Source organism: Cylas formicarius, unplaced genomic scaffold (assembly GCF_029955315.1).
Source record: "Cylas formicarius isolate icCylForm1 unplaced genomic scaffold, icCylForm1.1 PGA_scaffold_7__23_contigs__length_41026272, whole genome shotgun sequence".
In the NCBI taxonomy this organism is placed as follows: Eukaryota; Metazoa; Arthropoda; class Insecta; order Coleoptera; family Brentidae; genus Cylas; species Cylas formicarius.
Window position 1 is genome coordinate 28,597,158 of NW_026844352.1, and position 26,701 is coordinate 28,623,858.

At 35.3% G+C, this 26,701-nt stretch overlaps 1 protein-coding gene across 1 annotated transcript in view; it reads left to right on the forward strand.

The window, feature by feature from the left end:
• LOC132704763 (trypsin-4-like) overlaps positions 1 to 26,701 on the forward strand; it is a 96,026-nt gene that overhangs the window by 47,663 nt on the left and 21,662 nt on the right. The window lies entirely within an intron of this gene.

Consider the following 26,701-nt stretch of genomic DNA (forward strand, 5'->3'; position numbering starts at 1 on the left):
TATATATATATATATATATATATATATATATATATATATATATATATATATATATATATATATATATATATATATATATGTATATATACCACCATTGGTGACTGTATTTTAGAAAATATTTCATAAGTTATATATTTTTCTGCACTAACTATTAGCGCTAATACGTACTGCAGATTCTTATTTGCCTTAGCTTATCAACAGATTTACAACCGTTTGACTACAATTAAATCACACCCTATCGCCTACCACAACAACACCAACATGCCAACATTCTTATATATACTAGATTTTATTCCATTTTGAGGTCTCCGTTTTATTCTGAGAATTTTTAAAATTTTCCTACACCCGTCGGCACTAGATCGACATATTAATAATTTCTCATTTTCGTTCTCCAAAATTTGATATCACCAAAAATTTCACTAAATTACCATTTGACCTAGCAGAAAGCTTTATCTTGAATCGAGATGAATTTTGTGAAGTATTTTATTTAAGATAGTTACATTTCATTTAAAAAGATGAATAATAGTTTTATACTTAATTGGTTAGGTTCTCGGTATAGTTTTTCAAAGAAACTTTCAAAGAAATTTTCACTCTTTACAAATTTATTGGTCGGTTGTTGTTGAATAGATTTTGTAGACGTTTTGCCAATTATCTTGTTTTCTTCTTCAGGGCTTCAATGAAAGTGGATTTTTGTACTTTATTGATAAGCAGTAGAAGAAGAAACAGTAGAATGAAAGCCTGTTCATCAAAAACCGACGCAGGAGGAATCCAGATTTGCACATAGTGTTCTCGATATAATTCAAATAATCACATTATCTTGACATATTTATTTTACTAATTTACTAAATTTCAAAAAGGTGTCAAATTTTTGGCAAAATAATTAATAATGCGAAAACCACTGAAAAATATAAAAATAATATATTTGAGATAAAAATGTTTTCATATGTTATTTTTAAAATGGTTGGAAATTGTAAAAAAATCAATTTTCCTTTATCCGTGATCGTCCAACCCACCATCGACTATTAATCACATGATGGTCATATATGTCTTTACAACGAGCATCTTATTGAACGTTTTCTTTGCGCTAGTGCTGCGCCTCTGAAACAAGTCAATTTTATTTTTGGGATTGCCTAGTAAACTTTTTAAGCCTGTTTTATGGTTTATACACTACTTTATAATTGCCCGGGTTGTTAAATATGTTTTGAACATTTAAAGGATAGTAAGTAATTTTCTGTTATTTGTCAAAGAAAGGCAAGAGTGGTGATAAAACATCTACCGCACACGAACTTTAGCTGTAATTGTCAACTGTCATTGTCTTCATCTGCTCACCGAGTGCCCTGCTTTGACATAGTCTTTGGAACGGCCCTGATCGACCCGTGCTCAGTGCACGGTATTGGGCTAAAGGAGTTGCTGACCTTCTATAGGAGGGACGGCATTCTGGACGCCCTCTAGAGCGATCTGGGGGCACAACGCGCCCATCTGGTGGCCTAAGTGCTTGGACGCCCGCGGTGGCGCCCCCCACCCCCCCTTCCTAAATACCAATACCAATAGATAGGTTCCAATTATTGAATCTAAGAAATTAAAAATCTATACATGTTTTGTATTTGGGTGTTATGAAAGATAAAGATCAAACTAACTAAAGCGTTATCGTTTGTTGATGGACCCATTAAAAATCTTACCGCTATCGCTAACACCTTCCAACAAATTTTTATATAAATTTTTGCTTTGAAATATTCACTTTTTGCCTGCGAACGACTACAAGTCGTCTGTAATGGAAACTTTACAACAATCGCTATGCAGATATACATATATTTTTCCTGTCTGACGCTTATGCCATGTTTTTAGCAATAAATTCCGTTCCTTATCATTTCAAATAAATTAAATTGTTAGAAGACTAGAGCGGAGGCCCGGATCTTTTTGTGGATATGTTAATTTACGACCCGGTTGGCAATATTTCAAGTTCTCAGACCACCTTAATTACGGAAATATGTAAATAAAACGTCGGCTCTTTGAATATGAAACATTCTTACGGTGGGCGGAATTATAGAAATTGCGGTGCCGTGACATCGGCAAGTTCAGGGGCGGTCCCTGATTTGGCGATCATCGGAAATGTGCGTTTTGTCTAAGTGTAACTTCATAGGAAAGAATAAAAAGGCAAAAGGTAACATAGAGAAATACATATCGATCTTGGGTATCGAGGAGAGACAGAATCCGAAAAAACTTGGTTAGACAAAGAATAAACGTAAAACAATTATAAGTACAGCGTGGAAACATAGATAAATGTCAACTATGCTGGTCTGAAAAGAATGGACAATGACAGACCAACCAAGAAAGTTTCGGAAAGGAGAAGATGCAGCAGCTAACATGAGATAAAAACATTATATAAAGCTTAGGGTAGATTGGTTTATACCTTTATACGAGAGCTACCTTTTATATTTCGGGGTTTGTAATAAAAAACTATGGGCTACCAACAAATATGACTTTATTGTTTCTCAAAATATTCACCCTGATAATCAATATACTTTTTCATTCGATAAATCGAATCGTTAAAGCACTTTTTCGACATCGAGTCCGGCACCTCCAAAACATGCTCTGGTGTCAAAAATCGTTGTCCACGTAATTTATTCCTAATTAATTAATCTTAATAATTCTTAATAAAAAGAAGTCATTAGGCGCTGAATCAGGAGTATATGGTGGATGGCTCATCAAATCAATATTTTTAATGCTCAAGAAGTTTTTTGTTTGCACTGATCGTCGAAAGTGATTCGTCTTCACCGGTTGGTTCTTTTAATTTCTTCGAAGACTTTTGCCAAACAAATGGTTGCGTACCATTCAGAATTGACTGTTTTAGTTTTTACCAAAGAAACAGTTGCAACGTGGTCAGTTTTCCTGAAAAAACAGGCTACCATTTGTTTCGAGGTGCTTCGCGCACGAACATCTTTTGAGGGCTTTGTCTCATTCTGAAAGACCCACACAGTCGACTGCTGCTTACTTTTAAGTTCTTATGCATAGATCCATGATTCATCAGCTGACGTGTTTGGAAGCACCGCTATCATATTTTTTTAGCATTTCCCTCGATCAATCAACACGAGCCTTTTTTTGAGCTGATGTCAAATTGTGTGGAATCCAACGCGAACAATTTTTTTTAGCTGCCAAATGTTCATGCAAAATTGTATATATGCTGGAACAATTTTTTTTAGCTGCCAAATGTTCATGCAAAATTGTATATATGCTGGTACGATCCTGCAAAATCCGTTTCCGCACTGCATCAATGTTTTCTTGGACAGCCACCGATTTTGGACGAATTTCACGAAATTCATCCTTAAGAAAACTAACCAACCTCAAAATGTCAAATTTTCCTATAGACACGTTAGTCGCCAGATGGCAGGACCAGTTTAAGAAAATCCTGAAATATAAAAAGCAGCCCTCGTATTAGCCGTTGAAAAGTTGAATCCTTGGAAAAGGTGATAAACCAAACTTGCGAAGTCGCCTGTCATAAACAAATGTGAAAATATATACATATGTACCTGAAAATCACGACAATAATGAAATATTAAATAATAAGAGTAGAATATGTTTGTAACAAATATTTTTTCCTTCTGGTTATGCACTATGTTTTCCATACCAGATCGAAATAAATTCAGTCTCCATTTCTACGATATTTTGCTTACTCATTTTTTGAATATTAAAGACATGCGCTAATTGAGGTTTACTGGATACTTACGGCTATTGATTAGGGGCTGTTTTTTATTCAGTTTCCTATTCGAGCAAGGTGTATAGTATATAGGTTTTATGCCGTCCACAAAGCCATTGTAAAATTTTTATTTTCATTTTTATTATCACCATCATCATTATAAACTTCTATATTTTAATTTAATACTAAAAAAATAAAATCCTTAATCAGAGAAACGTGCTATAAGGTGTGGATTTTAATAAATTTTGGGTTAGTTAATTTTTTAATATTTAGCAACAGTCGAAAATTATTGTTTAGTAATTATTTAACAATCTATTTTATTTAAACATTGGTCATGGTCATAATGGGTAACAAATTTCCTTCAATTCAAGAAGATAAAACTTTATAGCGTCCTGTACAAAATTAGAGATAGTTAAAAAATATTGGGGTAGATTGCCCTCAACAAACATGAAATCTAATATCAATGCGATATAAACATCTAATATATTGAAATACAAATTGATTTGCTAGACGTTCAAAGCTTTCTATCAAGGATTGTTTTTGTTAGGGGAAAGACAAACCCCCTCCATTGTAAATAAAAAATTTGAGCATCTTGGATTGGATCTTATTGCTTTTAGAAAAAATCATGGAGTCTAAAACAATGAAGAAACTTTCGAATATTAAAGATAATTTTCCGAAAAGAATTTATTTCCATCCAGACGTTTACTGCTCGCGTTAGTACTTTGCAACGCGAAAATTATTAACGAATATTACTATTTTTATTTATTATTATCTAAAGATGTTAGTAGAACTGATTAACTACTTGATGTGATATTAAAATGTTTGTTAGGAACAAAATTTCAAGAACCTCTCAATGAGATATTGTATTGCTCTTACTTTGTCTGTCCTCGACTTTGTTCACTTTAGCGTCATTATTTGATTATATGGCAGCCTTTTCTTAAACTATAATTTTTTTTTTGTATACTTCTCCAGAACTTTGCATGTTTTTTTTTTGTAATTGTCTTTACTTTATAATTGGCATGCTCCAAATAATCTTGTTTGAGGACGAATCCCTTTTCTAATATATTTGGAATATTGAAATATAAAATAAATTATAAACAGAAAACAATCTTTCTGTTAGTATTTTCAGCTTCCGATGAAAAACGTTCGTTAATAAATCCTAATAAAAACCCGAAATATTTTCCAATGTGTCGGATCACAAAAGTTAAACAACCTATTTTGCTACAAAAAAAAAAACATAAACACGCAAACACATTAGAAAAACGAGAAATTGAGACGGCGAATAGGGGAGTAGAAAAATATTTTTTGGTTAACGACAAAATAATGATATTGTATGTTTCTGTATAAGATGATTTTTTCATGCCATTATCACATAGCGTTTCTCCTGCGGGAATTCCACCGTAACCTATTTAGTGGTTTTTTGAAAGTCTACCGTAATTCGAGCTGGGTTAAAAATGTTTTGTAAACGATATTTGCAGTGCTTTTAACTACACGTAAGTACGTGCATTGGGAATTGAATAATGTTTTGGATTCCCAGTGATTTTTTCGTTTTCTAATTATAACTGCAGCAAAACTACCCTGGCAGTGGTTTTATGTGCAATGAAAACGATATTTATCTATTTACGCTTTTATATCCGTATTGAAAATTATTATCAATTTGAACCACGAGCAAGGAAAGATGAGTCAATTTTAGTTTTATTCGTAAATTTCCAGCTTTCCATTTGTTTGTAATCCCGTGCAAATAAAATGGAGCATATGTTGCGTATTTTTTGTTTAATGGAAACAGGTTATCATTTTGAAAAGCATCGTCGATTTTTTCCGTTTGAATTTATTTTGCACCGGCGGGCATTACCAATTATCGAAATTACTAATTACAATGAATGCTAAAGAGTTGAAATTGGATTGCGTATGGGACAATACTATATAGTTGGTAAAAGTCATTTTTGATCGAAAGAAGCTAAGAATATTCCGCGGACTTCAAAAAATATTAATATTTGGCGTTTTAATGTCGGTGTTGAAGCAGCAACCTTATGAGTTTAACGTTGTTTATTTTGGTTTAATGATATTTGAAATCAACAAAAACTAGTCTGTTCAAGTCGTGTATAGAGGTGAAACACGAACACCCAAAGAGAAATAAATAGGTCACATACTATGAACGAAGACTGTTTTGCGCAAGGCACTCTAAAATCGTTTTTATTTCTTGTATTCACTGTTTAACAAACACAAGACCTGATTTACTTTGAAATACATAAACACAAACAGACATTTCAAACGCATTTTTTAAAATTGGTTTAGCAGCAAATAGATTTGGAAATACCTTCCATACATCTTATGATCCTTTTCTGGACCAAGAAGACATTGGTCGCATCAGTCGACCATCCCCACAAAATGATTCCACACCTAATTCTACTCTCAACAGAAGCGATATCAAAAAAGAGTTTGTTTTTATCTAGAAATATTCCAAGAAACTTTACATAATATACTGACCGCAAATCTTCAATATTCGTGTAAAGCAAAAGGTCTCTGTTTAGTGGATTAGGCTATAAATTATTATTATTAAATTAAGAGTTCACCTCACTGTAAACGACTTTGTATTTGCATTCACATGAATCACACCTACCCGTCATTGATTTCGTAAAGTTATCAGCAAACTTTTTAAATGATGTGTCCTCGAAGTCATTCGAGCCTCGCAAATTCCTCAAACCATCAATATACAACAGGAAAAGTACTGATTCTAATACAGAGCCTTGCGGGGCGCCAATTTCTGTGCATACATCTGTTTTATATATTAGGCTAACATATTGTTTCTTATAAGATAAAAAGGACTCCGCAAATCTCAATGGAGCACCTATTATACCATTGCAAGACATTTTCCATAATCTACGCAATCGAATGCCGTGACATCAACAGAAATAATAAAGTAACTGCTTGTATGCAGGATTTACCACTTCGAAGACCGAACTGGTTATCGGATAGTATTTTAAATGTTTCAAGATACAATAAAAGTTGCTGCAAATATGCGCACTCAAACAACTTCGAGAAAACCATTACCTTTTTTATGTAATGGAATAATTATCCAATTTCGTGGAAGCAGAATATTTATTTTTAAGCTTTATAATAAGTAAACTGTACAGCTCCTCTCCAAAGATATACCTTACAAAGATAACACGTTCTGGAAATTTGCGTTTTTTTTTGGACTTGTTTGGGAATGTTTCTGGTTATTTAAAAAGGAGCCTCCCTGACAAAATCATTGAACATGTCTGATATAATCTGAGGATCTTCAATGTTTTTTTTTATTGCGCTCAAGTTAAATATTATTGAGTTTTTTTCTTTCTATTAGTTCTTTCTGCTACCACGTTCCAAGAGGATTTTGTTGAGAGTATTTTATGCAATAAGTGTGGTAAACGGCTATTGAGTCACAAGTTTATTTGGCACGAGTTTAGCGAGTGTTTTATAAACGGGTTGTATACTATACTTTTTCTACGACCGCTAGTTTTGGATACATTCACTGACATGGCCGTTAGAATAGACAAACGTCAAAATCCAAGCCGTGCGGTAATATCTTCGAAAACATCCGATTGCTCCCAAACCCGTGCGGTAATGTCCGAAGCGACTGGTATCCCTGGAAAACTAAACTGACATGGTAAATTGACACCTTCCTCATGCTAAGTCAGTGTATAATGAGGCATTTTACTGAAGGAAGCTTTTCTGTCTATTTCTTACCAGCCTATTACGCTCGGTTTTACTCCACCTCTACCTATCTTGTAAATTTTCGTATATTTTCCGTTGTTGAAACAAATATTTAAGTTCCCAATTTGTTTTTTTTTTCATCATATCACAACTACGATTTTTATTTTTACATATATAAAATGGACGTTTAGTAAAAATATATGTTAAAATTTGACAAAACCGCCGAATAAAAATAGTCAAACGCACAAACAAGACTACACACACTAAACAGATTAGAACATAAGATTGACCTGTGGATAGCAAAGGTATTACATGAAAAATTCCAAAATACATGCTCAATTATATAAGTACTAGTTGATGTGACTCTAGTTGACTACTGAACTCTACTTGCTAAATCAAAGCAGGAACATATGTTATTCATTTCCCTGGACTCTGTCGGGTTTCTTTGTGGATCATAGTTGAAGTCACCATATAATCTAACCTTCCTATTCGGTTTAAATACAAAATTCAGCACATCCAGTGACTGACTATAAAAAAAAGTTTAATTTAGGGTATACTAAGCTTTCTTTCTTAATATTCCTTTTTTTAACATGTTTCCACCGAAAACAGGTCCAAAGGAAAGCTTTTGGCCCATAGTGCACATCGACCCAATTATATTCAGTGCGGCAGCTATCAGCCACCAAGCCGAACCCTTCAAAAACAAACTGATCTAATTTTTCTTTTTCTGCACAGGTCTCATTAATGCAGAGAAACTCTAGAAAGTCAGTCATTTATATCAATATTAATATTAGTGTGTTAATACAGTCAAGTGTTAAATACTCAGCGTTAAGCAGAAATATATTAGGTCTGAGGAAATTGTGCACTATTGAGCCTGTACCGGTTTCTGGTAAAGGTAAAAAAACTTTTTAACACAAGCCCCTTGCGGCCATTGCTCTGGACATATTAGGTTTTAAAATTATTTCGATATACCTACCATAAACGATGAATTCTGGTCCGGGTACTTGATGATGATACGAGTGACTCAATTTGTGAGCACTTTGTTTCAGGAAACTGACCACATATTTTGAAACGGATTTTATATCATTTGCATTTAGCGAACCAATCACTGTTGTCGATTTACGTAGTTTCCTATGCGATACATAATCCTTACACTTCCTTAATGTTTCACTAGTTTCCACGGTCAATGAATCTTTATTTGTTTATCTTTTTCTTCAGATATTTTGCTATGAAGGTCGTTTGCACGACGTGAACTATCGTTTTGCGTATTGGATTTTTGGGAATTTTTAGCTGTCGCGAGGCGGTTTACAATCGTGAGACTGATATCGACGTTGCCACTTCCGCAGTTTTTGACGTAGTAGAAGTTGCAGAAGAAAAACTCAGGATCTTCAGGAATATCACTCGGAACCAAAGCGTCCATCATTTTCCTACTCAAATTCACATTACTATGCACATACGTACTTCCTTGAAGTGAGTATTAAACCAATTCAATTTATTTAGCTTGAATTGAGGTGGCTTTTACTTGATGAAAATCCATCCATCAAAATAAATAAGAACTAAAAGTTCACATTTGATAAAGACACGATGTTGTCGAAACAATTGTCATGTCATAATATATAATTTCGTGAAAATCTGAACTTTTAGTTCTTATTTATTTTTATTTAGCTCGGTATCAACCTCTTCTGGCGTTGCCATATCTGCATAACATATATAGCTTTTTAAACAGCGACCGCCGCCCACACACTTAACCCGCTTTTAAATCGCATTAATGAACTGTCAGCGGCCACGTTGGTTTTTGAACGTGGCAAAGCCTTATTGGTTCCTTTAATATGGCAGATGTTATTGAAATATTTGAAATTGCCACTTAACCATTGTCATGGCTGGGGAAACTTACACTTAATTCCGTGTGTGCTTTTGACGATTCTTAAGTAAACCGAATTCGATGTTGCATTATCAAAGGCGATATCACTCATGATTTTAAAAAGATAAAAAGGAAAGGTTTATGACTCCTCTTCTGTGCTGTGCTAATATTTTATAAAGTTCTAAGTTGTTTTTATCGATCATTTTATTTAATTATCATATATTATTTCATTATATTTAGTATAAATGAAGTTGAAGTTCTTTTTTTTGCATTTCTAATTTATAATCCAAGATTTCTATATGCTTGTCTTACTACGCTTAAAATAGGCTCATTGGAAGTTAATTTCATATCCAATGTAATGCGAAAGTCATGTTTTATGGTCACTGACTGATAGTTACTTTCTATTCTATTTGTATCTTTTAAAAAAGTGATCTTCTTACACATATACATTACACAATATAAATACAATAATTTACAATTATTCTTAGTGTCTTTTTTCTGTATATATTCGTATCATCCGCATACAGCTTGATGTTTGAATTCTTATATTCATAAATAATAGAAATTATGGTTGACCTAATGTTGATCCACCCAGTCTTTAGATAAGAAAAGCTTTTTTACAGCCTATAAATATATATAGCATCCTCCTGTCCCCCAGGTTGAAACAAAAAGTCCAGACAGTAGATCTGCGATCTCCATAACCATACTAGACAAATGTATATAATATAATACCAGATAACTTTTTTTTTATATGCAGGCTTAATCTAGCGGTTAAAATATTGGGGCCATAATTTGTTAAGTCATTTTTTGAACTTTTGAACATGGAAACTATTGCTTGTATGTTCATGTTTTAGACTATGCGAAAATAAAAAATAATGGCAATTGGCTTTACCAGATAAAAATGTTTTTAGTTGCATTCAAAATTCGGGAAGGAATAGTTTCGCAATGGGCTTCGCAAAAATAGCTTTTACGGTTCCCTAATAATTGAGCGCTTGTCGGTGTCATCTACCAACCCACGAAAAATAATGTTTAAATGAAATAAAACTGGCACTGCCACTGGCGAAAGCACGACGTCGTCCATAAAGATTTCGGTATATACAGTTGTCGGATGCACACACGACTTGAGTCGTCGCGGGATTGCGTGACTCTGTCATGGGCCGACGTCGTGAAAAATGAGTCAATTCCTCATTTTCCACTTAAATCTCAATTAATAATTCCCACAGGAACAGCGTTTATATAAGCGTTCTCGTTTTTTATATTCAAGGGCTCCGTGCGTTTATGGTAATTTCCGCATTAAATAGTTATCGAGTCAAGGGCATTTCCCCGTGAATCTTGATAAATTGACATTTTGGCGGAAGCACCCAAGTTAATGTATTTATAAATAAGTAACTTGGAAAAATATTTTTGAACAAAGCAAAACATTTTTAGGTACCCGTCTTGATTACCAAAAAATTACCTGCCTATAAACAAACCTCAATTTAAATTAATTCTTCGAATTAATTATTAGTGTGTGTCTTTGACACCCAACCGATGTATATAATACTTAGTTTAAATTGTTGGTACTATATTATACCTTGTAATAAATTTGTTTATCACTTCCAATAGGAAATGTATAAGAATGTTTAAGTTCGCCTTTGAGGGTAAAACCCTCCCGGAGACGGTTAATATTTATAAAAAATAATGTCCAGTACAAAAATATATAAACCCAGTTGCTATGGGCTGTTGTTGTTTTGGTCACTGGAAAAATCAATGTAAAGGGAAGAGTAAGTGTAATTTCTGTTCCTTTGTTCAAAAACATCCTTGAATCGGCATCTCCTCCGGGGGCCGTCGATTCTTTTTAGCTACAACCTCCCTGACCTTAGATTGACTAGGTTGCTGATTGACGATGTTTTATAAATTTCGGGAGAAAAATCCTTGATTCTGATTGGGAAGGTTAAGGCCCATATTCTTGCTGGGGGATTCAGTGTTTTGAGAGCGGTGGGATTTTGTGAAGTTCCATGGTGGATAATGACTTGGTTATAATAGTCGATGGGTCCGCTACAAAGTTTACTAATAGCAATATCCATTCTGCTCGGACATTACTTTCTGTTCGTTAACGATAATTGCTGACGCTGGGGGTCTATCGATTATTTTCCGATTGTGTTAAAGTTTGGAGGCGATACTCAGGCTAGGGATCCAGATACATTAGGCGGGGATAAGCTATCTTATGCCAAAGCGGATTGGATTCAATTTTCTTATGTCATGTCGGATGCGCTGTCTAATGACACAGATAATCCCTATAAAGAATTTTGTGATTTGTTGGCAAGGGCATCTAGGACCTCTATTCCGTACTCAAAAGATCATCAGAAAATTGAACTTTCTTGGTAGGACATGGAGTGCTGCTTGTGGATAAAGCGCAAGAGGGAGGAAGGCCTTCAACAGTTTCAAGAAAAACCCCACCGAAGACAACTATATCAACGCTAAATTGGCTTCAATGAATTTTGTGAGGGCTTGTCTAATAACACGCCATCAAGCAAGATTTGATCTAGTGTACGAGAGCTACCAATCGAGTCTATCAGCATTTTCCCTTAGATTACTCTATACCACACAAGTTACTGAATGCCACAGAGTTAGATCCCAGAGGTCCCAATAATCATTTTTGTTGTTGAGTTGTATACTTGGTTAACTTTTTCAATAAAATTCTACAAAACAGGGCTTTAATTTCGGACCCCTGGAGGTCCTACTTAGTTGTACCCATTCTGAAACCCTCTGGAGATCCCGGAAAATGTACATCTTATCGGCCCATTACTTTGTCTTCGTGGGCCGCAAAACTTTCGAGTCTATGATAAAAAACAGAATTGAATGGTTTGTAGACGACACAGGCAGATGGCTGCTTCACAGGCCGGATTCAAAAGAGGTTTTGACAACATCAACATTGCGAAGTTGTTCTAGGAAATGGGTAAGATTGGCATACTTAGGAACCTCGTTGTCACTATACTCCATTTCCAATCATACCAAAAAAATGCCTCAATTTTCGAATGAGGGTGCACTTATGTAAATTTCCTCGGTGTGCAACTTTTCCAATTCCCAGATGATTTAACCTAACTTTGCAGTCAACCGAACATTATGCAAGTCATTAATTTACTTAACGCGGCCCTGAATAGAATATCTCAGTGGCTCGCTGACTTTGACCTTACTTTGAACCCTCGAAAATTTTGTGCAATTAACTTATCTTGTATTCACTTTTGACTCGAAACCGCCTTAGTCAGTACAAATTAGCAAAATGACTGGAAGAGCAAATGATAAAGGCTTTGACTCAAGTCACCTCAAAGTAGTGTTGTCATTCTGTAAAGCATATATCGGATCTCATCTCGATTGTGGGTCTATCATTTTTGGGAATTGCCACAAGAGGGACGTTAGTAAGATGGACAATTTGAAGCTATTAGAGTCGCTCTGGGTCGCGACAAACGCCTTACTTACATAAGCTGGGGAAATTACTTTGGAGACTAGAAGAATTTATTTGGCAACTAGATTCATAACTAGCTTTGAAGATATGGGTGTGTCCAATAAAATTTTGGTCACTTCCACCGCTGGTAGAAACAAGCCTTTGACCAAATGTTTCTTTTACAAAAATTATATTTACATGTCTGATTCATAGCATATCTACGAGAATGACTATAATAAGCTTATTAGACCTTTGCAGTTTATAAAATCGGGATTTAAGAAGGGAAATAACGAGGCACTCTTTATGGATTTTTACCGCATATACACTGACGGAATTAGTCTAATGGGAATTGGCGTATTTGTGCCTAGTTTGAATGTACGTTCTGGCATTCACCGGAGTAGCTTTTCTGGTATAATAACAGCTGAAGTTATGGCTATTTACGATCATAATATTGAGAGGGCAGTTATAGTTTCGGACTCTAACAGCGCTCTACAGTGGCCCCGGGTGCTAAAGGGACATCGAAACAACCTTTGTTGAGTCCCTGGTCATATGGGAATGGAAAGAAATCGGTCAGAGTAAAGGAAGAATATATAGATACTTCTACGAGTCTCCTACAGTACAACCCTGCTTTTATAAACTTAGTCTCTCGAAATATGAAGTACCTACTTTGTGTATACTGTCGCTGTTGTGCCAGTGTGGCTAGATAGGAGATTGACTTTGCCCGCCATTGGAACTTTAGTCAAGATCTTTATGAGAGCTTACTGAGCATCGGAGTCTCTGTGTCTGTACATTCTCTTCTTTTTCACCTCGCATCTATTGCACGCCTTATAGGAAAATTCTTGCACGCTTGTGGAATTTGCTTGTAGGCTAATTTAATGGATGGTTTTTATTGCTTAGCTTATGGCTGGATCCAGTTTATTTTTATGGTTTTTAAAGCCTTAATAATCCGAACTATGTTGTTTCATTTAACACAGATTAATCAATTTCTCACGCCGGAGAATAACCGAAAATCCTTAGCGGATGTCTTTAAAATGGGCGAATAACCATAAAAGTCGAGCCCAGCGGAGGGCGAATAGTATTTGCTTTCTCACAACCTTTGTCGAAGCTTTGAAATTCGTATATTATTAGCTATTAATTACACTATCAGGTTAGTTGGAATAATTTTGACCCACATACACCGAATTTTCACACACTATCCTTTACGCTATACAGCGATCTCGAAAAGTGTCCAATTGTTAATCGGAAATGTTGATTGTTTGACATGGCTTATTGTTGGGAAGTGAGATTTGAAATGACGACATATGCGTATATTGAATGACTTTTCACATTTTTTTCGTGGTGGCTTCAAATGTTCCTGTATTGTCAGCATATGCAAGACCTCTGTATATCTGGTACCTCTATGGGTATAATATACCAAATTAATTACCTCGGATTATATCCCCGGACATCCCCAAGCTTATATACCGGACATCCCCAACGGTTTACCCTTCGACTCGAAAGGGAACGTAGCGGGAACAATGGCAAAATGGACATACTCGAAAAGATCCGCAAAATAAAATAATCGCAAAACAAGTGCCTCCCAGTTCTTCCATGCAGAACAAACAATCTGTTAGGCTTACGGGCGAAATTCGTAAAATCTTTCCCCGTGGATTCATTACCGGGTCAATTGACACTGATTTGTTAATGATAGAAATTAACTTTTCCGACGCAGTGATCGTTTTCGTTCGTATGGGGGATAATTCGTTACAATCGTCTATTATTAACCGGCGTATTTCGTTTCGTTTGTGTACTGTTTATTTTGTGCTGTCCGTTCGGTCGGGTTTGAAGTTTTTTATGCCTCGGTTCTCTGTCAGTGTGTTGTCGCAGGCATCGGAAATATTACTCTTTTATTTCCCATATCGAATGGAAATCTGGTGGTTTTGAGAGCAGATCTTTTTGGGGACACGTTATCTGTTTGAAAAATGAAACATTACGGTCTGCTGGTAAAAGTTTCGATAGCTTTCTATAATGATCACGATAGAAAAAAAAATGGAATTTGTCTGGATTCACTTTCAAATCGATGGTCCCTTTTTCGACAGGTATAGACGAAAAATATCGGATTTATTTAGTCCGTCATTTAGTTTTGGTTAGTTAATTTCGTTTGATCCAGTTCAACTCAGTTTCTTGTTGCCGTATTTTTTTATTCAAATTCTCAACAAAAATGTTGTGTAAATTAAACCAACTTGCGCGTTGGAATTTTACAAACTATTTTTATTTATACAAGCAAGAAAAATATTTAGAAATTATTTTAATGATTTAGTATATCAATTTTCCAAATAAATAGCAATAAAAGCAATATCTAATGCTCTTCAAATAGAAGCTCGAAATTATATGAAATTACGGGATACAGCTCTAGGTCAGGTCTACTGCGATTTTGATGTTTGAATGCTGTGTGCTTATTTACATCATATCATATTTTTTATAGCGTTCGATGTTTTAAAAACGTAATTTTATTAATAAATTTTGTATGTTAATAACTATAACTTCTTGTGTAAGAATGTATACCACTCTTGATTTGGTTTAAAAGTTGGCGACCAAATTCTTTTGTGAAAAATGAATACCACTACTTCTTATAAGACTTCTCGATTCCTCCTGCGTCGGTTTTTGTTGAGTCGAACTAGTTAACGTTTCGCCAATCATCCTGTTGGCTTCTTCAGAGCTTGACTGAAAGTGGCTCGCATTTTACTCTGTACCTGTTTTTATATTGCTTGAGGGAGGCGGAGCTAAATGAGAGGCATAAACACCGTGCCGGATGACTGATTCCCATATTGATGACAGGTTAGGTTGCTTATGGATTTCTATAGACTCTCGTTGGTATCTGATACGAAGATAAAAAAAAGCTATTTTTATTGGGCCGCAGTAAAGAACTTTATGCAAAGACAAGAATTTTCAAAACACAATGACTAATGTCGAGAAGAGTTTCATTTAAAGAAGTAATTTGATAAGTTTCTTGGGAACTCGAAGGATAAAAACTTCGAAAGTATTGTTCAAAATATTTTGCAACACTTTCATCGTCAGGGTTTTAATATGAGTTTCAAAGTGCAATTCCTGTTTTCACACTTGATCTGTTTCTCTGAAAATCTTGGAGCAGTTAGCGAAGAACAGGTTTCACTAGGACATTAAAGAAATGAAACAGCCGATGGGGCATAACGATAATGGCGGACTACTGCTAGATATTAAAACGGAATATGCCCTTCAAAACACACAAAAAAGTGTGAGTAAAGTTTTTCTTAAACTTTTTTAAACTAGAATTCCATTTTTTTACTTAGTCAAAAAAAATATTTTAGAAATATGTTTTTTTTTTCTTTAATATTTGCAAAAAAAACCTCATGTAATATGCATAAATGCATCTTATGTAAAATCAGTTTTCAAAATAAATTCATCTATCAAAAAGTTTAATCTTGCAAACCTGTGTGGTTTATTTAGATAGCGGCCATTTGTGTTTTGTTTTTCTTTTAGAGGCTTTTCATTGAATCAATCAACGCCAAATGTTCAGGAACAAGAAGCAATAATATGTGTGACGCCATCTTGTGGCAAGCTAAGCAGTTGTCTTACTGACGACATGATTGATAACCTAAGAAAAGAGTCCTTTTTAACAACTTTAAGCTAATTAAACTTTCCTTTTAGAGATAGAGGAAAGAAGAATAGCTTTAAAACAGTATTTACCCCAACCTGGTTTTAAAACTCTTTCAGACTCTTTGAGCAACTGTAAATTAATTTGTAGCTTTTTCTCATGACCGATTTACTTAATAGATTTTCTTTTCAAATTCCTAGGTCCATCCGTAACTCATTGCTCTTTTTGGACTACCCAGCATAAGGTTTCGAAAATATTCTAAAACGAAGGTTACATTTTTGACACATCCAATTTAAATTAACAAGAAATAGGAACAAAATCTGGAATATTTGACACATTACCCTAAAAATTTAACTAATTATTATTTTTTTTTATTTCTTTTAATACAGTATATATATAGTTCCCAGTCATATTTACCTCTCGATATATCAAAAAGTAATCTCCGATGCGAATTCGTAGCGAGCAGCGAGCAAAAGGATTCCGGAAAGGCACTGCGTAATAACACAGAAATCCTCGACTAGAAATTTTCATCCTGTTCGTAGTTATTTAGTAGTCCATAAAAAGCATATACATGTCAGATTCTAGTGCGCCCTTGGAGTGAACTTGTCACATACATATTACCGCGGCATGTAGCATACACGTACTGGGGACATAAAAACTTTAGTTCGCCCAAAAATTATGGGCAATTGTAAAAATGTCGCCTGGTAAAATTTGTGATTTCACGGTAGATTTTCCGAACGAATTTCGAGCTCGTTCCACGTTTATTTTTGCCTGAAGAAACAGATCTACTACAAATAACACTGTTTATGTTGTATTTCAAGTTTAAATAATTTTCTGTCAGCTATTGCTCTTTGCTACATAAGATTTAGAAAAAAAGAATCTAAAATCTAAATACTTTCAAAGTGTTCTGTAAAAATGTGGCAATACAATTTTTTTTATTATATTTTTGCAAATTTATTTTCTCACGCAACTGTTTCTGAATTTTCCATGCCAACTTATCGGGAAAAAAAACTTTTCTATATCTATGTATACGCAGCTTTAGTAACATCAAAAATAGATCTCTTAAACCTGCATGACTAAGAGCTCTGTAAAGCACCCGAGTAATTGTTCTATACGCACGGCTTTAAAAATTCCTGCCCAGCTAACAAATCTTGAAGCAATTTTTCTTTGACTTAATAAATAGAACACACTGTGTCTAACTACTTTAACGTCTTCAGCTATTGCTCGTCTTCCACTTTTGTTTAGAAATCGTGAATCGATAGGTATAATGATACCCATCGATTCACGTTTCCGTAGGCGCTTTAATAATACATTAACAATTTTAAAAACCATTTTTTACTTTATAAATCGTGCTAATGGAGAGTTATAGTAGATAGTGGGAAAGCAGGTTTCGGTTAGTTTTTTTTTCACTTTTTCCCAATAAGTAAATATTTAAACATAATTATGGTGTCATGTATCTACACACTTGTTCCACAAAAAATTAACCATTATCTCAAAATTTGCATGTTTCTATGTCTAAGTGAGACCACCCGCAAAAATGTTTGTTGTTACCCCAACAAGCATTGATGTCAGAAATACTTTACCAAAAATCATAGGTTACATATTTTTACTTTTGTTTATCTTGACATTAGTTAGCAAATTAATTTAATCTGTGATTTTTTTTTAAATGTTTATAAGGCACCAAGATGTTTTCTGAAAGAAACAAATTTCTGAATAAAATATTCTTACAATGGATATTTTGACATTTAAAAGAAACTACTTTAAAAAAATTTATTTAATGTTTTTTTAGTTTTTTTATAATTAGAATTTTTAAATTATAATTTTTTACATTTTTTTCGCTTCAGCTTTAACCGAATCCATAGTTTTTGAGGTTTTGTGTTTTGCGATAACGAATTGCAAGCGTATCGCATGTTTTGGTTTAAAATAATAATCAATTTTGAGTGCGTGATTATTAATAATAAGTACCATGAATTTGTAATTCCAAATAAGATAGGCTTGCGTATGAGGAAATTTACAGATATTGTACGGTCTGCAAACATCATTTTTGACATAAAATGAAAGTCCAAAAATTGTGAAATTTAGGTATTTTCGCGGAAATGCAAAAAAGCCTTAATATATAGGGTGTTGCATTAAAAAAAAAAGAAAGCTGACAATAACTTCCGGTATATCCAAATGTGCCGGATTGGCCGCTCCGATATTAGTTGAATTCCAAATTTTTTAAATTTTTGCTAGTTATAATTTTGCCTGAATAAATCCCGGTGGCACACCCTGTACTTAAACAATCTATGTCCATTGAATCATATACAACAAACAAATACCAACAATAAAAAATAAAAAAATCTAACCCACATGAATGAGAAATGTGTTGAACCTCTTTAGCATTGACAGTGGGAAAAATAACAATATTAGTATCTGGCCTTCACATTAGTAGCTGTTGGATAATAAATAAAGAAGAAAAATTCAAAATTAGAAAACCTGAGGACCGAAAAAACTTTCCAAAAATTGACTAGTGCGCTAAGTTTTTAAATGGCATTTGCTTTGTATTCAACAGTGATCGCCATATAGCTACGAAAAAAATTGAATATAGTGTACAGAAACAACTCCATGTTGAACGCCTCAGGGTCTTATGGTTTGAAAGGGACTCATTATTCTCATTACATTATTATTATATCAACATTATATCTTTCTGCCTGGTTTCAAAAGTATCTCTATCAGCATAGCTCATGCCCTACAGATCAACTATCTATTCACAATCCATATTCCTAAAATATGTAATTTTTGTGCAACTGTTAAAAAGGTCAACTCTATACCTGAAAATTGTCTGAATTAGGTAGTGAGAGAAAACCGCTAATACTTCCTCTTTGCCTGAATAAATTTTATTCCATAAGGGACTCATATTTTAAGGAAAGTTTTACAAATTGCCGTGTTTCACATTACAACCGCTTCAATTTCTGCTTCTTACAAGCTAATAGCCTCTTGTATTTGTATTTTTAAGTCGTCTCTCGTTGTTAGTGGAATTTGGTAATTAATATCTTTTAACGGACCCCACAGGTAGAACACAAAACAAGTAAGGCTTGGGGAATGGGGAGGCCAAGAAAATAGACTTTCTCGTCCAATGAATGATATGATTGATCTAAATGATTGATTTCATGAAAAATGTGCAGAGCAACCATTTAGTTGCTAAAAGACATTTTGCCGTAATTGCAGCGGCACATCTGCTAGTAAAATAAGCAATTGATTTAGCAGAAAATCATGCAACACCTCACCATTTAGTGGTTGATCAAAGAAATAGGAACCTATAATAGTTTCACACCATCACTTCTAAAAGTGGCCTCATCTGTCCAAAGAATTTCCGATAAAAAGTCTCTATTTTTGCTAATCATGCCCAACATCCAGCCGGTCGAAGTCTACCGCATTTAACGTCGTAAAACCAGAAGATATGGGTACAGACTAGAAATTCCAAATAAAAATATTGTGAAACATGTAAAGTATTTCTAGTGAAATAAAAACCTAACTTCGATCCTTTAAAATGTTCAGAATGTTTAGTAGTATGTGGTATACCCAAAACGAGAGGCATTGCTCTCGTACTAACGTGAGAATTAAATTGCACGAATGGTGAGACATTAACTATATTGTTTTCCGTTATTTTAGCCGATTGTTGCACTAAACGCTGAGAAGTTCCAGCATCGTGCAAAGGCCGATTTGTAGACTCTACGTCAATCATCATCAACCATTTTCAAGGTATTCAAAATATATCCAAATCATATAAACAGCATTTGTAAAAGGCATTTTATTAGTTTAAGGCCTCGCTTATGTGTGAAACAAACACAAATTACAGAGCCTCTAAATAAATATGCTTTTAATATAAACGTTGTTGACAAGGCATTTTTTTTCCTCCGTGGCCTACTCTTCATATTCTGCACTTGCATATTATAATATCTATTGAACACTGTGCCCCTACGCGTGTTTTTTTTATGTTCTGGAACTAAGAATATTTTAATTATTTTATAATTATAAAATTATAGAATGGATCTTAAAAAATGGAAAACAATTTTATAAGGAAAATTACCGGCGTAATATTGACTTTTTAAAATTTTATGCTAATTAAATTTTCTATATTTTCTATATTTAAGGATAGAAATGGGATGCTGTTTTCACTTCTGGATTCCTCCTGCGTCGGTTTTTGCTGAGCTGAACTTGCTGAGATTTACCACTTGTCCAAAAATCTCTCAATATCTTCGGTCCGTCAAAGACAAAATTCCATTTGAGATGCCGCATATGCGTGGAATGCATAGAAGAGACCAGACGAAAAATATCAACTAGGCTCAAAGAACACGAAAGAGGCAAATAAACTCATCAGCTGTTGCCCAACACACTCATGAAACCGGATATAAAATTTTATTCGATAAAATTAAAATTCTTGCATGTAATCAGTTCTTCTACCAACGAAAAGTCCGAGAGTCTATAGAGATTTAAAAACAACCTAACAATCTTATCCGCGAGTCAGGTGTCTACCTGTCACCAATATGGGAATCAGTCATCCGAGACGGTGTTTATGTCCCTCATTTAGCTCCGCTCCCCTCAAACAATATATAAGCAGGTACAAAGTAACATACGAGCCAGTTTCAGTCAAGCTCTGAAGAAGCCAACAGGATGATTGGCGAAACGTCAGCAAGTTTGACTCAGCAAAACCGACGCATGAGGAATCCAGAGGTTTTGTAAAAAGTATAAAAGTCATATTATTGGATTTACTTTTTTAGAGAATTTTCCAATTTTCTCTTATTATATCAAAGAGCGCGCTCTAGCGGGATAACTCAGAACTAGACATATTACAGGTAAGACGGGGTTGATAAGAGTAATAACGATAAGTTTGTTAAAATCCGTTCAGTCGTTTAGGAGTTATAGCCGTTAATTTAAAATAAAATTGAATCATCTCAACACTTCATTTAGATCGATACGAGCTTAGCTTTTAAAGATATATATATTTTTGGTACATTGACTAGACGGATTTTAGTGAAAAATTACTTTTTAAATGTAAGATAGCCGTTACGCCCCCTGGCGACTAAGATGAAATCTAAAATGATTTTCCACGATCTTCTTTCGGCCACTTTCATAATAAAACTTTTTACCTCAAATCTCTACGACGCATAGTTTTCGCACTTTGCATTCTTATCTGGCCATCCTGTACAATGTAACGTTCAACCAGATCTAACTAAATACCGAGACGAACTTTTAACTGTTTCACTAACGTCCCTCGTGTCAATTAGTGTGCAAAATGTCGGTCAAATTTATAAATTAACCGACGCATTAACGTTAAGTACACAGTTTACCCAAGTAACACGCACAATAATTACATTGCTTTCACGCGAGAGTGTTACGTTACCCCCGACGAGGCGTCAGTCCCACCTCATCGGCACCAAAACATCAAATAATCACTCGTATTCACCCCCGGCGCTGCAATATACCTATTAATTTTGCATTTTATTCACATTCCTCGCGAAGAGAGTAATAAGTTGCAATTCAAAACGAATTAACCTTGAATAATCAAGAAGTCGACCCCAAGACTCATTTCGTTCAGTCGCTTCTCCCGCCCTCTCTCTTTCTCATTTCGGATATATATTCGGCTTGGCACAGTTTGCGGCAAACGAGGTAGTAATGTTCGCAAACCGACGTTTCCAGGCCGATCGAGAATAAACACTAATGTGATATTTATGAGATAGGTATAGATGGTGCGCAACAGCCTTACGGATCTCTGACAGAGACGAGATCCCGATAAAATCGTGAAGTTATTCGAAATGTTTGACGGGTCTGATATATTTCCTTTAACATTCAAAACCCAGACCAGTATAATTGGCAACTTGAGGTTCAAGGTTTTGATACAGTTTGTTTTCTTAAAACTTTCTTTATCGCCGATCACGCTATAAGTATAGAGATGAAACGAATACGGCAAAAATGCCATTCTTTATTGTGGTAAGATAAAGTTGAAACCTTCTCCATGTATCGTAAATTATAGCCAGCCTACAACCGAATCAGCCGGAAGATATTTTATCATTTCATCAAATTAGTCTTCTATAAATTCATGTTCTTGTGGTAATCTCCCATATGTTACTGAAAGGTTAACAAACCTCATTTTAAAAATCCCACTGGCTGTATATTTGTCTTGCCAAACTATTAGAACTTCGTATTCTTGGTGTGAATGTCGCCATTTAATTACCAATCCCATAAAACTGTGAACACTATAGCCTAACAGCAAATACTGATGCCTTGAACTAAACAATTATACTGATAAAGATGCTACCGTGCTTTTAATTACTGTGTCACTAAAGTGTCATTCATTTTCCTTATGAGGTAAGAATATTTATTAGTATCGGATTTACAAGAGAGATAAAAAATAATTTTGTTTTGGGTTTGTTCCTTTGACAGCGCAATTGAGCAGAACTGGAAGGTATTTCCCATTCTATTACTGTGTTACTTCCAAACATCGAAAACGCTCAGTGAGCGAAATGAAAACGGCTCCAACGCGTTGCGAAATCAGTTCGTCCTTGTCAGTGCGTCTACGACTGCTATCCAGTTAAATTCTGTTGATTGTTAAGAAGCTAAAGAGAACGTGAGAGAGCCAACTAATAAAAAAAAAACTAGTACGAAGACATCGTTCGAGAGGTGAAAGAAGCAAAGGATTTAAGAGACTAGAAAATGCCGTTATCAACCATATAGAAGACAGGGAAGGTACGATTACTGATAACAGTTCGTTAATGTGATTGGTGTTGGTACATAACTTTGAATTAACTGATACATATGAATCCAGCTTGTATAAGTTGGGAACCAAAAAGGGAGAGTTGGAAAGCCTTTATCGGCGTAATGAATTCATCTTCACCGAAAACGAACAGCTTTCTCCATAACCCACCATTCGTTTGATTATCATTCTATTACTCGTATTTTATTTTCCTTTGAAGGTGGGAACTTTGGTGCATACACTGTGACGTGAGCGTATTTCTATTTTTGTTTTGGATTCTTCAACTCTCCAATTTCACATTGGCCAATTTAACTGCCATGTCTAAAAACTCATCAGTAAAAAGACTGGTTTAGAATCTGCAGATCTTCACAAATTTTGCAATTCGCTCGCGCAGTCCAGTCAACTGAGAAATTATGTTGTGCTTTTGAGTACGAACATTCCTGGTATGGATGGTTTGGTTGACGACTTATGCTGGTTCTTACCAAACCAATAATTATTTGCAGCCATGTTATCGCTTTCATCACTCGTATTGCATCTACCATGACACGGGTTCACTGGAACTGGATAACTCGGCGGCGCATGATCGCTTTGAATTTGAGTATCTACTTCAACGTCATCCATGTCTCCTGATAATCAGGATCAAGAAGGCAAACTGTGTGTGATGGGGGCACAAGCGTCCTCACTTAAAAATTGGGAGTTTCCTAATCTCCATATCACTGGTTACGATTTAAATATTTTCCAATTTTTAGTTACGACGATACCGCATTATTAACCGATAATGCCAACGATCTGCAAATGTCAATGTGGCAAGCCAACAGAGAGGGCTAAAGATTAACACCAACAAAACCAAGTTTATGGTTATATCTAGAGATGTCTTGTCAAACCTATATTTCAACTCAATGGAGAGCAAATAGAGCGGGTCAATGGAGCGGGTGCATGGTGGAGGACCAGTGGAACCCAGAACTTGAAATTAGATGCAGGATAGAAGAAACAAGCACAACTTTTCTAAAATTAAAAAAAATCCTCACCAACCGGAATCTAAATTTCAAACTCAAGTACAGAATCTTTTATCTGGTCGGTTCTTCTGTACGCAGCGGAAGCGTGGACGTTTAAAGCTGTTTCTATCAACAACATTGAAGCATTCGAAATGAGGACACTGAGACGGATGCTAAAGATACCGTGCACGGAAGGAGTCAGAAATGAGGATGTGCTCAAGATGGCTGGATTGGAAGACGGAGAAATCTTCGAACATATTAAAAAACGAAAGATCTCGTACCTGGGGCACATTATACGGGGAGAGCGATATGACTTGCAACGCCTAATACTACAGGGAAAAAAAGTGGATCTGCCAGTGGACGGGTATAAGCGACTTTCAGGCATGGCACCTAAAGAACGAAAAGAAAAAGTTATTATATCTGTTCTAATTTTAAAAGCACAATAGGGTTTATCACCTCTCTAAACTTTCAAAACGCCTCGTGGGCTTTTAAGCAGTGTCCGCAACGTATCGTAGGCAACAAAACCCAAATTGTCTGATGTTGGTATTTGGTCGTTCGGCGCCGTCAGTAACGCGTTGTGACCAGTTTTTTCGATGTTTGGAGTAGTTACAACAGTACGCTTTTCTGAAATAATTTCGAAACACCCCGTATACCCGTATCGATATTGTCATTTTTTAAAACGCAATCCACTTCGACTATTTCTCGGTACCTGTTTTACATCGTAGATTTATTTATATCACGTCCTTTAAAAGGCAATACGTCAACACATTTCGCGCGGAGAGTTGTTGACTGGAGCGTGCAAATATATTCGCGCACTCGCCGATTCGTACGTGTAAATCAACGGGGGCCGCCCGAAATTTCCGACGCTTCCGACAGTTTTCCGTCAAGAAAATTGCGCAATAAAACTTGAAATTGATAAATCGCGTACGCGGCAACTATATTTTGAACGTCCGACTTGAGGCCGTGATTGATCGGAGACATTTTTTACGGGCCACAAACGGAGACGGCGACCGTAAGCGCCCCATTTAAAATCTCATAAATTCGAACCCGACGAATTCCCTTCAACGTATTCGGGCCGTGTGTTTCCGTCTATCCGCCCGTCCGACTGTTGCCGGTTAAAGTTTCATCACATTAGGACGATGTATTCGTTATTTTATGCGCCCGTGCCCACGCAGACCGTCGCTTGCAAAATAATAATCCTGATACTTTATTTGCAAAACCAACCAACTGCTTGAAGTTTTGGTTGTGGTACAGCACCACAGAAAATACAACTTTTTCAAAGCCCGTTTCACTTTATCCAAAGAGACGATTGTAAAGGAATTCGGTGTCACATATGACGTTTTTACCAAAAAATCAGGAGAATTTGCTATTTTTCATACATCGCCCTTTTCTAACAGAAAAACTCCACAAAAAGAGGAAATTGCTGGTTTATGCTTCGACTTAAACACCTTGACACCGTCGATCAGCATCTGTTGTTAAAGAAACTTGAGAGCTATTAGCTTCGAAGTAGGGTAAATATAGGTAATGGAAATCACTTAAGCGAGAATGAAAAAAAAAAGAAAATATATGAATCAATTATTTATTCCTCTGTTCTTTTTATAAACTTTACTTACTTAACTATCGATTGAGAGCAACTTTAATCACTTTAGTTTATTAATTAGGGTACAATAAAAGAAATGAAGAAAAAAGGTTTGATCACGATAGTCAACACACACACACACACACACACACACACACACACACACACACATACATACACACACACACACACACACACACACACACACAACTCACATCTTTAATGGAAAACATGCCCGGTACTTTTGATTTAGGTTGAATCGGAGAAATCGTTATAACCTGACAACACATATAAAGTAACAGCCAAAATATATAAAACTTTTATGTATAAAATGGCGACAAATACGGAAAAGCTGGTCTTGCTTATATCGCCTTCATTATCTAAAAGGCTGCTAAATTGTAGCATTTTCCTAATCTAGCACAAAAACCTCATATTTACACAGACTCTTAAAAAATCTTTACATTTATACCATTCTGTTTGGGGGGATGAACTATGACCAAAGAATATTTGGACACTAGCCCTGTCGAAGAAATAACTAAAGTCCAGTTGACACGTTTCAATTTCAATTGCAATGTTTTCGAGCAAAATGGGCTTGATTATTTTGGTGGCATTTTGTTTTTAAAGGTTATTTTTCAAATTTTGATGAAATATTCATTGACTTCTTTTATAATAGTTTTTAATTATCTGGGTTAGGCATTTTGCAATACCGATATATATGCAGCTTTGAATGGACCAAAAAATGACACATCTAGTGGCTGCATGCGATGGGGTGTATGGGGTGGAAGAGATAGCATATGGACATTGTTTTCCTTACAATACTCAAAAATTGCTAGAGAAATGTGCCTTGCATGATTATCCAAAACTAATAAGATTGGTTCTTCTGCAGAAAGTTTGGCATAGTCGGTGAAGTGCTTGAGCCATTGATGGAAAAGTTTTTCATTATTCCATCCATTGTCCGAATATTTATATATTGCTCCTGTTGGCCCATCCTTTTCGACAGTCGGGGTCATCCTCTTTCTGGGGAAAATAAACATTGGTGGGACATATCCTTCTGTAGCGCTCATAGCGACAAGCATCTTCTACATCGTCCGTCTTACCCCTTTCTCAACTAGTTA